We start from the raw sequence: 15,302 nt of genomic DNA, 5'->3' as shown, positions 1-15,302 counted from the left end.
GAGACTAAACTGGAGAAAGGATTTATGTATTATTAAGTGTAATCAAGTTGTCTATTCAAGTTGTCTGAAATAATACAATATAAAAAGGTATTTATAGGTACTAAGAGAATCGTAATAATAAAGACGTAATCTCCTATAATAAATATTTAGATATACTAAATAATACTAATTTATCCTAATTGATCCTAATTATATTCTAACATCTCCTTCAAACTCAAGTGACTTGAGTTTAAAACTTATTTAAAACAACGAAATAAAGAGAAAAAAACTGCATAAACTAATAAAACGGGTGCAGACGGAACTATCTGAAGGAAGCGCAGACGGAACTGCTGCTTGTCCGAAGAAATTGCAGACAGAACTGCCGCTATCTGAAGGAAGTGCAGACGGAACTGTCACAGGGAAACACAAACGAAACGCAGACGGAACTGCCACGAGAAAATACAAATGGAACTGCCACGAGAGAACATAAACGAAACTGTCACGAGAGAACGCAACGGAACTGCCACGAGAAAATGCAGACAGAACTGCCACGAGAGAACGTAGACGGAACTGCCAAAAAAGAACGAAAACTATATGATTTCTTCATGAGAATAGGTAAGCAGCGGATGACAATGGTGTTTGATCATTCAACTCAAAATAAGCTAGTCGGTCAGGTGAAAAAGTATCAAAGGAATAACAAAAGAGAAAGAAGAATAGCATAGAAAAAAATACAAAAACTACGGTGATTTCACCGCAAGAAAAATAACCTATTATTTTCAAGGAGGATGCCATGGCTCTGATACCATGTTAGAAATAAGAGACTAAACTGGAGAAAGGATTTGTGTATTATTAAGTGTAATCAAGTTGTCTGAAATAATACAATATAAAAGGATATTTATAGGTATTAAGAGAATCGTAATAATAAATCTCCTATAATAAATATTCATATATATATATATATATATATATATATAAACTTAAAGGTTGATGCATGCTACTCAAATTTCTAACAATAATTAGTTACAAAAATAATTAAACTAATGGAGAGTTATTTAGTGTTTGTTTGGGCGTCATTATTTTGATAAAAAAGATCTTTTTTGAATGAAAAATATCTTTTTTTATTTTTTTGCGTGTTTGGTAAATTTTTAGCAGTAAAAGTAAAAGACTAGAAAAATAAAAAAAAACATATTTTTTGAAAAGCTGTAATTTACATATTTTTTTAAAAGATATTTTTTTCTTAAAAAAAGATATTTTTCATGTAATAAATAAATAAAAAAATATTTTTATATTATTATATCCAAACATAATTGATAAATAAAAAAATCTTTTTATATAAAATATCCAAACATAAAATTACTTTTACTTTTTTATAAGATTTTTTAAAAAAATAAACTAAAAAAAAATATTTTGTTAAAAGCTCCTCCAAACAAACCCTTAATCCAACGTAAAACGTACGTGTTTAATGTAAATTCTAATGTGTGATGGAATCATTTGTAAATGAAGTATCTGGGAAGAAGCAGAATAGTTGGGGAACAGAACGTGTGTGACCAATCACCCAATCAAAGTGTGACAGTAGTCAGTGCTTGGAGACCCACCTCCTAAATAATGACTCACGTCAACAAGGCTGTGTTTGTTTTTTAAATGAGAAAATTCCACTTTCCTTCCTTGTGACATGTTAAAATGATATTTTTCTCTCTTTTATTTTATAAATATACATTTTTTTTCTTCTAATTTTTAAAAAATTTTATCTTTAATTCATTTTAAACCTTTTGTATCAACTAATGTTAACTTTATCCATTTTTTAAGAAAAAATTATTTTTTAAAAAAAATATCCATTAACAAAAATTTTATTTTTTATCATTAAATTTTGCTTACCAAAATATCTTTTAATAAATTATTCTTTTATTGATTAAATTATATTTTAAAAAAAATTAATAATTATATTATTTTTTTTTTAAATATCCTTCAATAATTTTTTAATTATTAAATTATAATTTTACCAAAATTTTCGTTAACAATTTGTTTATATTTTACTATTAATTTTTTGATATTTATATATATTATTTTAGTATTAAATAAAAAATTTTAGTAAGATTATTTTTCAATATCAATATATATTAATTGTTATACATATAAACAATGGTAAATTTTTTTATTTAATGTTAAAATAATATATATTGATATCAAAAAATTAATAATAATTATAAAAATAATTATTAACAAAAATTTTAGAAAAATTATAATTTAATAATTAAAAAATTATTGAACGATAGGTATCTTAGAAAAAATAATTTAATTATTAATATTTTTAAAAATATTTTGGTAAAAGTATAATTTAATCAATAAAAGAATAATTTATTAAAGGATATTTTGGTAAGCAAAATTTAATGATAAAAAATAAAATTTTTGTTAGTGGATATTTTTTCAAAAAATAATTTATTTTTCTTAAAAAATGGATAAAGTTAATATTAGTTAACACAAAAAAATTTAAAATGGATTAAAGAGGAGGTTTTTTAAAAGTTAGAAGGGAGGGGAATGTACATTTATAAAATAGAGGGGAGGGGAGTGTCATTTTAGCATCTCGCAGGAGAGGAGAGTAGAATTTTCTCTTTTTAAAATAGAACAAGATAAGATACTTAAAATAAGATATAAAAAATAGAAATATAAAATTTTATGTTATTATATTCTATTTGATAATAAATTAGAATAAGTGATAAAAATTTAATTTATTCTCATTTTTTCATTCAAAAAATTTGAGACAAAAAATATAATAATAAAAAATATAACTATAAAAAATTAACAAAAATAATAAAAAAATAAAAATAAATTGTATCTTTTATTAGTGTTTTTGTGTCTTTTCTGTTAGGATGGATACAAAATATACTAATTTAGTGTCTTTAGACACATTGTTTCTATCTATATCTATTCTCTATCAAATACGATTTTGTGTCTCTATGTTCCTATCTCAATGTCTTGTTTCTATAAACAAACATAATCCAAAAGAACAACCATTAAATTAACAAAATAACATGTATATAAGACTGTGTTTGTTTACAAGTATAGGATATTAAAACAGAAATATAAAAATATAAAATCATATTTAACAGATAAGATTTAGATAGAGATATTATATTGAGTGTTATGAGTCGGTTGAGGACGAGATACTTAAGGTGTTAATGGAACCTGAATGTGAACTTCTTATGGAAGGAGTTATGTGTGCGATTTGTTAGTTAGATGGCACGTAAGACCACCTACAAGGATACTCGCAGGCCAAAATAAATTAAATGTCTGTACGATAAGACGGCTAGGTTAGGATTATAGACTTATAGTGACGTACCTGGGAAGAGGGATAGGTCCCTCTCCTTTATTCCAGCTTATTTGGGTAGGCTCTCTTTCGTTATGGCGCAGCCCTTCGAAAAGTTTTCACCAACCGTCAAGATCTCTTCAAAAGATCGGGGCACACGCGGGACGTCATGTCGTACGGACAGGGAGCAGATTCATCATTTGGTAGACTCCCATTTTTTTGGGTTGGGCTAGAACATTGAGAGATACTAAATTAGTATATTTTGTATCTATTCTAATATAAAGGACACAAAAATACTAATAAGAGACACAATTTATTTTTTATTTTTTTATTATTGTTATTTTTTTATAATTATATTTTTTTATTATTATATTTTTCTTTTCAATTTTTTTAACATAAAAAAAATAAATTAAACTTTCATAATTTATTATAGTTTATTACCAGATAAAATACAAAAATATAAATTTTTGTATCTTATTCTTAGTGTTTTGTTTTGTCGTATACTCTCAAAACTAAACATAGTCTAATATATATAAAAAATAATTAAATAATATATATTTATACTGTTAGAGATAAGTGTGTATGTCCAACAAAATACTATTGTGAATTATTATTATTATTATTATTTCTTTTTATAAGAATAAACTTTTATAATTTATGATAGTGTCCTTAATTAAAATTAGAAACGAATAATTACAATAGGGATCGTAATAATGAGATATACGTTTTTTGAGTACTTTTAATTTAAATTGTTCTTAATAGTAGAATCACTAAAAATGGGATATTAGTGATTCGGATAGATTAATATATATATATAATAGTCTTCATTAGATGAAGATTAATAGATCTCATTTATTAAATTATATATATAAATGGTATATATAGAGATATAACCATTGAACTGACTCACTATAAGAATTCCTAATGGTTATAGTTACCGTATATTTGTCAATAGGATATTCTTATGATAAACATAATATTAGAATTTTCCTTTGACCTGCGACTATCATAGTAATTGACAATGTATTTGTTATACTTTGATTCCGGACACCTAACACTCTACGGTGTTAGTTGAATGGACATTGAGCATGATTTAAATACTTGTAGAATTAATGATTAGTCAAAATGGAATCCATCAACTATGGTAATGAGTTTGAGCTCTACGATTATAATGAATGAAATAAACAATGCATTGGCCAAGGGGTTTGAATGAATTAAGAAATGAGTTTCTTAAGTCATTCATAATTCATTATAATAATGGTAACAAGTTAGAGTTTGACAATCAAACCGTACTCTAAAAGTTAGCCAAGAGCTGAAAAGATGGAAGGAGTTGTATTTTTTGTTCATCTTGGGTTCTTAGTAAAAATATTATTACTTCATACTATCGAGTCTATCGGGTCGTCAAGGAGTGTTGCTAGACGCCAATCTTGATTAGTAAATTTAGTATGACTAATTTACTACCTGCTTAGTATTGAACCTATGGGGTCACACACTAACGAGTGTTCTAATCCTTGGTAAATAATCATTTAATTATTATTTTGATTAGATCAAATAAATAATTATATTAATTCAAATGGAATATTATTATATTCTTTGCTAGCACCATGAATATAATAATATGATCATTGAGAATATTAAATAATTAATTATTTATTCTATGATGAGTTTTAAATATGGATAAGATCCCAACTGATTCTGTTTCAAATTAAATTGTAATTTGATTCATAAATCAGTCACTAATCTCATACTATATATATGTGTATATGATAAAAGAAAGAACACACAAGTTTTTCTTTTACCTCCACATACACAAATATTCCAATTCTTAGTGAAGAATTGCTGGTGCAAGGAATTGCAAGAATTTTCTCAGTTAAATCCATTGGTCAAGGAGTTGACAACAAGGGTGGATACACATAGTACCTTCATACTATCAAAGGAGAAAATTTTCATTCACTAGGGTACTCAGGTATTGGCATCTAATCCATCTTATTTCAATAAAGTTTTAAGTACAAAATAGATCAATAGGATTACTTTATTACTTCCGCTGCGTATTATGAACACTTGTAATCCCACGTATACACAAATATATAATAACTAATTTAATAAATAATTTTAGTATACTGTATACACATAATTCTTTTTACATTATATATAAGATTAGATTAATTCTGTGTCGAATTAATTTAATATCAAATTTATCTAATTTTTTTTAAGATAAATTTTAAATATTTAAGATTATTTATTTTCATATTATTTAAATTAAATATTAAATTTTAATCCTCCTTTTAAAAATTATGCATCAAATTTTTAGGTATCACAGCATTTCCTATAAAATTGTAGTAGATAGAGGATGTTATTACTCCAAGCATATAACATATATAAGGTTAAACATTGAAACTAATATTTAGCTTTAAAAAAAATTGAAAACTTGATAAATTTTAAAAGGTTATATTTTATTTAATTTTTTTTTATCAGATTTATATAAATATTAGGGTAGCAAAATTAAAATTTTTATCAATTTTATATAAATATTAGGGTAGCAAACTTTTACTATATATATATATATGACACGTGTGTGTGTGTTTTTTTTTATTAAAGGATATTTGATGTTCGTTGTTAATTAATAGTACCTGAGAAAGGATTGCCATGTATTTCAATTCAAAGGAGTGGGACCCACAAATCTAAGTGAGCTGTCCCATATATTTTGACACATTTTAGCGTCTCCACTGACATCTATCTTGCGTTAGTATTTAAATTTTCTAAATTTTAAATTTTTATTTTAAAAAATAAAATTAAATATTTTATTATTAAATATTTTTTTATTTTTTTAATTTTATTTATAAAATAAATAATAATAAATTATATTTTATTTTTTAAAATAAAATTTAAAATTTAAAAGATCTAAATTTTTCTCGCGATATATCTTTCTTTTTACGTACCCCACAAGACCATGAACACCCCCACCCCTACCGAGAAAACTGACCAAAGATAAAGAATATGGAAAAAGAAAGGTGTACGAAAATGAAAGCCTACCTAGCGAGCTACCCTGTTCATCATTATTCATCCCATGAACTGATGAATCCCTTTTTTTTATATATTTTTCTTCATGGATATTCTATAGCGAGAATTTTAATTTTTAAGTATTCTCCATATGAATTGATTGAATTCCTTAGCTAGAAAAATTTGTGTATGTCTTCAGTGTGCCGAAATTCCTATATGTGTATGTGTGAGTGTGGTGAGTGTGATGTGTGACTTTGTCAAACAAATAATTCAATATATGCATGTGGCAATAAATTAATCTAATTAAAATCTTAGCCGACTGTCCTTTCTCCCATAATTATTTTAATTCCGTATGATATATTAATAAGATTATTCCGTATACATAGATTTTAATTTGTGGGCGTACATGCATGGACAAAGATGGCTGCTTCGTCGACATGAACACCAAATCCTTTTCAATTTATGGATAAATATAAAAAAACATATTCAAATAATTTTATTCTTGATAAAAATATACTCAAATTTTATTATCAATAAAATATCTTCAATTAATTTAAATTTGTAACAAAAATATTCAAAAAGAATATTATTATTTTGTAAATAACAAACAATTTTTATATTTAATAACTCGTTTATGTATTTGATCTAAAATTTTATAAAAATATTTTAAAAATTGTTTAAAAAATACACACAAAAAATAGAATAAAAATTTGATTTCTATATTTTTATTTTGTTTATTAAAAATATTATTAATTATTAATAAAAAAATTACAAATTACAAATTTATTCTCTATATTTTTTCTATAATAATAATGCGATTGTTACCGACAAATTAAAGTCCAATTAGCTCTTAAGAAACCCACCTGATGAGACCTAACTCAATGATGACTAAAATCCAATAACAAATCCTTAAGACAAGATGAAGCAAAACCCAGTATTAAATAGAATCAACTCTCTTCAGGTGCTTCAACGGTTAAGAGACCTCGTATTTCTGAGAGTAAAACACACCCTATATAAAGGAATAACTAGGCAAAACGTTATGATATGATTATAACAAGTGAATCGTGATAATCATTTATTCATTAAAATCGTTACTGAATAATCACATATATAAAAGGGAATAAACCAGGAAATAGTGAATTACATTAAAGTATTAAACACAGTAAACATTTTTTAACTTACGCACCGGAATCACGGATCCAAAAGGTTTTGTTTATAGGAATAAAATATATATAACTGCTCTAGACAAATGAAAACATAACGGATAAATAATTAAGTCAGAACTAACATTACGAAATAACGCCAAAATTACTATAACGGTTGCACCATCAAAGTCTATAATCGTCGAATCTCGATAATAATGACGCGACATAAAAGCATTAGATGCCGGAAAAATGGTAGCCCTACAGAACAGAGTTAAAAGGAAAAAACAACCAACAGGTAAAGAGACGAAGTGTCTTGCAGGTTGTTCAACCGGCCTGATTCTATACGCGCCAAAGTTAGGATCTCCAGTCTTCACCCCTTTAGTTCGTAAACTCACTTTTGGTACGAACATTTGGCGCCGTCTGTGGGGATCCTACTTCGCCAGGAATTATGGTCGAACATCAAATTCACTCCGCAATCAATTTAGAAACTCCATTAAAGGGCCAACACTGGGAGGACGGATACGAGACTGATGTTACACCAAGTCAAGAAGAAGCTCCCCCTGGCTATGAAAATCCAGGAGCCCCTAACCTGGAAACCCATCACCCAGAAGTATGTTATTTCGCTGGTCTTGGAGATGACTATCACTACGCCATGTAGGAAATATGACATCGGGTACAAGAGTTGGAGCGTTACAAATTGGAACTTGAACGACGGTTGGTCGAGCGCTCATTGTCTAGACAGACTCGTTTTCGAAGTCGTCCAGCCAGCGAACGCAAAGAGCACAATCCCGGAAACCCTAAACAGGTAGGGGCGAGATCACCGACGAGGCTCACACTCACCCTAGCGTTAAAGAGACGAGAGGAAGTCACCACGACGACATGGCGATTCACAGAAGGCAAATAGGCGGGTGCAGGAAGAATCATGATCTGCCAGTTTAAAAGAAAAAGGACTCTGCAAAGGAGTCCTAGCCCTAAAAGGCACAAAGAGTCTTGAGATCATGTGATAATGGGTCAAGCCCAATTTGCTTCCAACGTCCTTCAGGTACGATTGCCAAAATATTTGACAAGCCTACTGATTTGAAGTATGACGGAAGGATGGATCCTCAGGAGCACATTGATGCCTTTGAGGCAAGGATGAACTTAGAAAGAGTCGAAGACGTAATCTGATGCAAAGCTTTCCTGGTCACTTTATTGGGACTAGCTATGGCGTGGTTTAACATGCTACCCTCTGGATTGAACTCCTCCTTTGTTGACTTCAAGGTCAAGTTTTTAGCCCACTTTACCACCAAAAGGACTCAAGCAAAGCACCCGAACAAAGGGTAGACGAGAACATCCAAGATTACCTGGATCGATTCAACAAAGCACTCTTGGAAGTAAACACTCAAACTCCAGAGGTCATGTGCCTGTGCTTGATTGCTGGATTGCTGGAAGGAGTCTTCCATAGGCACCTGACTTCTAAAGATGTAAAGTCCATGGAGAAAATTCATCAGTTCACTTTGGAGTACATACGAGATGAAGATGTTTCAAAGGTGGTCTCCACAAAAAGGCAAAAGCTTGGGACAAACCTTGTCACCAAAGCCACCAACTCCTCGAGTCGAAAAGTTTTCCTCCTACACTCCTTTAGTGGCCTCACTTGCCAAGGTGTATTAGCAAGTTTCTCATCGAGATATATTACCAAAAGCTTGACAGATTTGACCCAGAGCCTCATTAAACAAGTCCCAGTATTGTGATTACCACAAATCCTATGGTCACAAAACTGAGGATTGCATTGATTTGAAAGACACTTTGGAACAAGAAATTCAAGATGGAAAGCTTTCCAAATTTGTCGAGCACATACGGCCACCTAGACAGCGTAACGAGGATGAAAATCAGGAAACCAGAAACCCAAGGAATTCCAAACCCGTAGAAAACATGGAAGACACAACTCAGGTTGTGGTCAATGTGGTTATTGGAAGGAATGGGTTGCCGAGATCCAACAATGGTGTAAAAAGGGACGTCAAAACCGCGACCTCTGAAGTTCTCAAAGTAACTAGCATTTCAGTAGTACAGTTCTCGACAGAGGATTTTCATATTTTCAGGTCAGATCCTCGGGTCGTGATAACCTTTTTTCTAGCTATCACAAGAAGACCTATAGGGAGCCCACTACTACGTCATTATCACTACGTTATCAAAAAACAAAAAGTTCTAGAGCTACAGATTCTATGGCTCACTTAAGTAGGATACAAAACAAGCCTAAAAAGCACAGAAGTTCTGAAAAATGGGGACAAGCAAAAATCATCGATTATTTAGGGAAACTCAAAACAGTGGTACCCCAACTACATTAAGCCTAATCTAAAGAAATAAACAAAGAAAAATGCGAGGAAAACTTCAAAAAGCACCGATAAATATGAAAAAATGTGCGAAAGCATACAAAAAAGAAGAAACTGCAAAGCAAACATGCATGACAAGAAAAAAGATAAAAAAAATTTCGCTAACCTTAAACGAAGATGTTATGGGCACTAGCGGAAGAAGCAACGGCGACAAAGAAGGCGACAGAGAGGGAAGCCCAAATGAAAGAAGTTCACCAGAAAGAAGGAGAAACCGTTCGCGTTAGGAAACAATTTTGGAAAATGAAAATGGACAAGTGAAAGGTAAAGTGAAAATAAAAAGTTATTTAATTTTAAATTAATGTTACATTTATTGCTGAGAGAAAATTTGAGAGCGGGACTGACGGTTTTCGTAGAACGAAGGAATTATAACTGCTTCAAAATTAAAAGAAACAGGTTCTTTTAATAAACCCTTCAAAATTCCAATTTAGAGGCGAGTTCGACTTCCTAAACTCAGATGCTTCCGACCAAAAAGCCCAAGTATAGGAATCCATGTTGGGGCACTATTCTAGACAAATGAGAACATAATGGATAAATAATTAAGTCTGAACTGACGTTACGAGATAACGCTGAGACTACCATAACGACTGCACCACCAAAGCCTATAACTGTCAAATCTCGACAATAATGATGCGACGTAAAAGCATTAGATGTCGAAAAAATGGCAGCCCCACTGGGTAGAATTAAAAGGGAAAAGCAACCAACAGGTAAAGAGAAGAAGTTTCATACTATCTAATACACTACTGATTTTAACATCAAAGTGTCTTACAGATTGTCTATTCGACCTAATTCTATACACGCCGAAGTTAAGATCTCTAGTCTTCACCCCTTTAATTTGTAAACTCACTTCTGGAACGAACAATAATATAACAATAATTTTTATAATTAAAATTTGTTATTATAAACCATAATTAATCTTAGAATTATCTAACTAATAAATTAAATACTAAAATAATAATTTAAATATTAATAATATATAATTTAAATTTCTATTCTTTTAGGTTTTATATTTTGAAAACATTAAATAATTTTTCAGTGTCCATGCACTAACATTGTGAGTTTATGGTTGTGGAAAGTTCAATAACATTGTGTCCTTATGATTATGGAGTCAAATTTATTTTATAGTAAGGACAAATAAAATTTATTACTAAGTATTATTTGAAAATTTTTTAAAATTCAATAAATGCCCCACACTATTATAAATGCATCCGTTCCTGATTGGAATGTCTTTATAAGTTATCCTCTCGACTTAGTTTGTAATTGATCGAAATAAAGATTTATTGTCTTCTTATAATCTTAAAAGTTATACCATATCTCCGAACATAAATCTTTATATATAACTTATTACATAATTAAATTTCTGTCTAAATTCTTCTTGTTGATTTTATGTTGCAATTATATATGCAAAACTATAGGACTAGTTTGTTTGTGCACTTGACAAAAATACTTCTTGAAGTAGAAAATTAATTTATATTGAATATATATTTATGGAAGTATTCTTTATTGAAAACAAAAATAATTAGTTATTTAAATATGACAAATATAAGTACTTTTTCATATAAAATTACAATTATGGTTCTTAAAAGGCTATCTTCTCTAACATGGCGTTTTTGAAAAATTAGAAGATATAGTTATCTTATTATATATATTTATTAGTATAAAATAAAAAAAATTCTATGAAAAAATTAAAATGAAAAATTTGTCTCCTTAAAATAAATTTTCTACCAATCTCTTTAAGATAACTCATGTCCCGCAAACATAGTCTTTGCCACTTCCACCATTTGATTCAAACATCTTTTATATGCATAATCACTCTGGAACCACATGCTTTTTATCAAATTAACTTAAGATTTTGTGTTTGATACTATATGGTTATCTTCTTGACTAAATTGAATAGACGATTTGATTTTGGGGCACTATATTCCAGGTTTAAGTTTTAGTTTTTGGAGTAATTCAGATTTGCATTTCACTTGTTGCTTGTTTTCCTCAGACTCGTGAATTTTAAACCAATTATACAAAAATGAGTGAATATCCCATCTGACTCCTGATAATTATCTCGAAAGGATAACGAGGTCTTCAAAAAAAAAAACATTCAATTCGGTTCTTGGTATTTTTTTTGAGAATTGATTAGCTCTTGTGCCAAAAAAAATAACATTAATTTTTTTTTGTACAGGGACTTCGTTGTCCTTTCGAAGTAATTGTTAAGAATCAGATTGAGATTTTTTTTATCAAAGATCTCGTTGTCTTTCAAAATAATTATCAGAGACTATTTTAAATTTTTCTCTAAAAAAATTCTCTCGTCAAAACAGAAGCAGGTGTCAACCTCCTTCTGCTCATTTTTAGAACAAATAATGACTAAAAAATAAAACAAGTGATTATTTAAAAAAATACTTGTTTTGTTTTAACTTTTAAAGCGCAAACAAACTAACCCAAAAATTTAATTCCAATTGTGCCTATGCCTTTATCGAGGCAGACTTCTAATAATATTAAAGAGTTATATTATATAATTAAGTAAAAATTTATGTATAATTATTTTTATATAAAATTAATATTTAAAATTTTTTAAATTATTTAATAAATTTATTATATTATTATCTAATATTTTTCGACTATTAACTTCACATAAAAATAATTCCAGTATTATCGGTATAACTAACAGTTTTGTAGTTATTATTGTTAACAGTTTTGTTATATGCTTTTATAATAATAATATAATAGATCTACTGAAGTCCTTATATTGTTGTTTTATGCTTTATACTAAATAATCTTAACTTGAACTTTCCCCAAATTTCATGCTTAAAACCTGTGTCCTATAGCGAAGGATAGGAATGTTAATTTGACTCTTAGCTTAGTTTATTGGGATCGTGAGGTAGGTAAGAATTGATATTTTGATAAGCTCGCTACAAGTTTTTTTTTTTTTGTAATTAAAAAGTAAGAGAAAAAAATAATCAAACAAAAAAAATAAAATTCTAAAAAATTAAGAAGGTAAAGGACAGTTTCTTTAGATACTTCTTTTAAATTTTTTTTAAGATGTTAAAAATTTTTACATGCTGCAAATGTGATCTTATCGTCATTTTTGTCATGTTGTCTCTGTTACTATATTTACATATCTCAAGATCAAACGTAAATTAATGTGCCACTTTTAAATTATAATGTCTCTAACTTTAAGCACCAAAAAATCTACACAAATAATATTATCATGGAAATTGGTAACAAAATTGAAAGTCTCTAGACAATCCATTTCGCAAATCACATCTCTTTGCCTAAGTCCCAAGCTAACAGAATATTTCTCTAAATAGCAAATAACTCTCTTTAAAGAATATACTTGCTCTCAATAGTTCTCAAACAGTCTCTTTGCTAAAATTCTTTTCAGTCTCTGCTAACAGGCAAAACCAATCCAATCACCAGAACCTGAATAACTAGCATTACAATTGAACTTAAAAGTACTCATCGAAGGAGAAATCCAAGAGCAACTAATCGTAAAAGAAATAGATACTCGCTGAAAAGCTCATTTTCCAAGGCTAAATCCATACTAGCCACTTTAAAAGGAGGTCAAGGCTCATGGTTATTAAATATCTCATTATTCCTAACTCTCAAAATTTACTAAAGACTAGAAAAGAATCTAAAGAAATGCTCTTTGCCATGGGATAAGAAATCATTCTTCAAATTCAAAGGATGACAACAAATTTCTAAAATCTGTCAAGCAGGCTTAGCTTTCGGGCAATCCCGAATACAATGAGAAATAGTTTTTTGGCTAGTTAGGCAACTGGGGCAACTATTTGAAGGCGACAAACCTCTCCTGAAACAAAAAACAGCAGTGGACAATGCTGCTCACAAACAAAGGCAAGACAAGAATTTGATCTTTTTCGGAATAATCTGATGCCAAAGCCAAAGTCAATTCCCTCTCTCTTTCTAGCCAAACATCTTCTTGCAAAGCCATAAGTAGCCAGTGCAAGCATCATAAACCTTAGTCCCCTCCCTGTCCAAGTCTAGCCAACCATAGAACCCGCTTGAACAGCCGAGTTGTAGAAGAGAATTTTGAGGAAAATAGACATTCTCAAGGTGCCATCCTCCAGTTGATCAAAGATCTTAAATTCGAAGATTCGAATCAGAAATGTGAACATAATCCAACTCATTACAAAGCGACCCATCTTTAATTTCTTCCATTTAGAAAAGCAACAATTTCTGATTTAAATCTCCAATGCACCAATTAAAAGCATCTTTCAGAATATCTCAAGTTCTATATAGACTCCTCCAAACATAAGATCTGATATCTCTAGAACGGCTGAAATCGTCACCCAAAGAAGATCGATATTTATCAGCCAACAGCTGAATCTAAAGCTTGTGAGAATGATGAAAAAATTGCCAAACTAGCTTTCTAAAAGAGCAATATTAGCACAAAACGGGTCTTTAATTTCCAGACAACCAAACTTCTTTGGGATGACTAACACCTTTCAACTAATAAGATTTAGCCCCCAACCATCAGTTTGACCTTTTGAGAGAAATTTTCTCATCGTAGTTGCTATAGAATTTGTTATCCCTTTGGAAAAGAGAGAGACTTGCATACGGTAAATAGGAATAGCAGTCACTGCTGAATTGACCAAACAGAGCATTCCTGTCCTGTTGAGTAATCGCCCTTTTCAGCTAGCCAGCCTTCCCTCGATCTTATCTAGAACCTCATTGAAAGATGTTCGGGTCACCCTAGATAGGCTAAGAGTAACTCCGAGATATTTTTTCAAGTCCTGGATAAATCTAATGGAGGACATCCCAGTAAAGATTTCTTTTTTGTCGTGGAAATATTATGGGAACACAACGCCTTAGATTTCTCTATATTAATCTTTATTCCAGAAGCTTTATAAAAACTCTCCAAAGCTGCCATCACATTTTGAACTTGTCGTTTCTCTGCTTTACAGAAGAGAAGCAAATCATCGGCGAACATTAAATGAGAAATTCTCAGACCCCCTCTAGAAATAACAACCGGCTTTAACCGCACCAAATCAACTTGATGATTAATCAAGCATGACAATCTCTCCATGCATAACACAAAAAGATATAGTAACATAGGATCTCCTTGCTGAAGACCCTAACTAGGAGTAAAACTATATAATCTATCATCATTCAAAAAAATAGATAATGAAGATGAAGAGACACAGCTCATAATCAAGTCGACCATAGGAATAGGGAAACCAAATTTTATGAGGGTCTGATTTAGAAACCTGCAATCAACTCTATCATAAGCTTTCTCTAAATCAATCTTAAACACTAGAATTTCTTTCTTCAATTTAGTCTTTTCCATGAAATGAAGAACCTCTTGCACTATAATAATATTGTTCAGTGCTCCCCTTCTTAAATAAACCTTCCTTGGAGATGGACAACAATATCCGTGAGACGAGAGCAGAGTCTGTTGACCAGGACTTTAGTAATGACCTTGTAGACCACATTACTAAGATTGATCGGTCTAAACTCCTTCATCGATACCGGCAAATCCACCTTGAAAATTAGAACTAA

This window comes from Arachis hypogaea, chromosome 3 (genome assembly GCF_003086295.3).
Source record: "Arachis hypogaea cultivar Tifrunner chromosome 3, arahy.Tifrunner.gnm2.J5K5, whole genome shotgun sequence".
NCBI classification, from domain to species: Eukaryota; Viridiplantae; Streptophyta; class Magnoliopsida; order Fabales; family Fabaceae; genus Arachis; species Arachis hypogaea.
Note: the sequence above shows the minus strand (reverse complement) of the source record.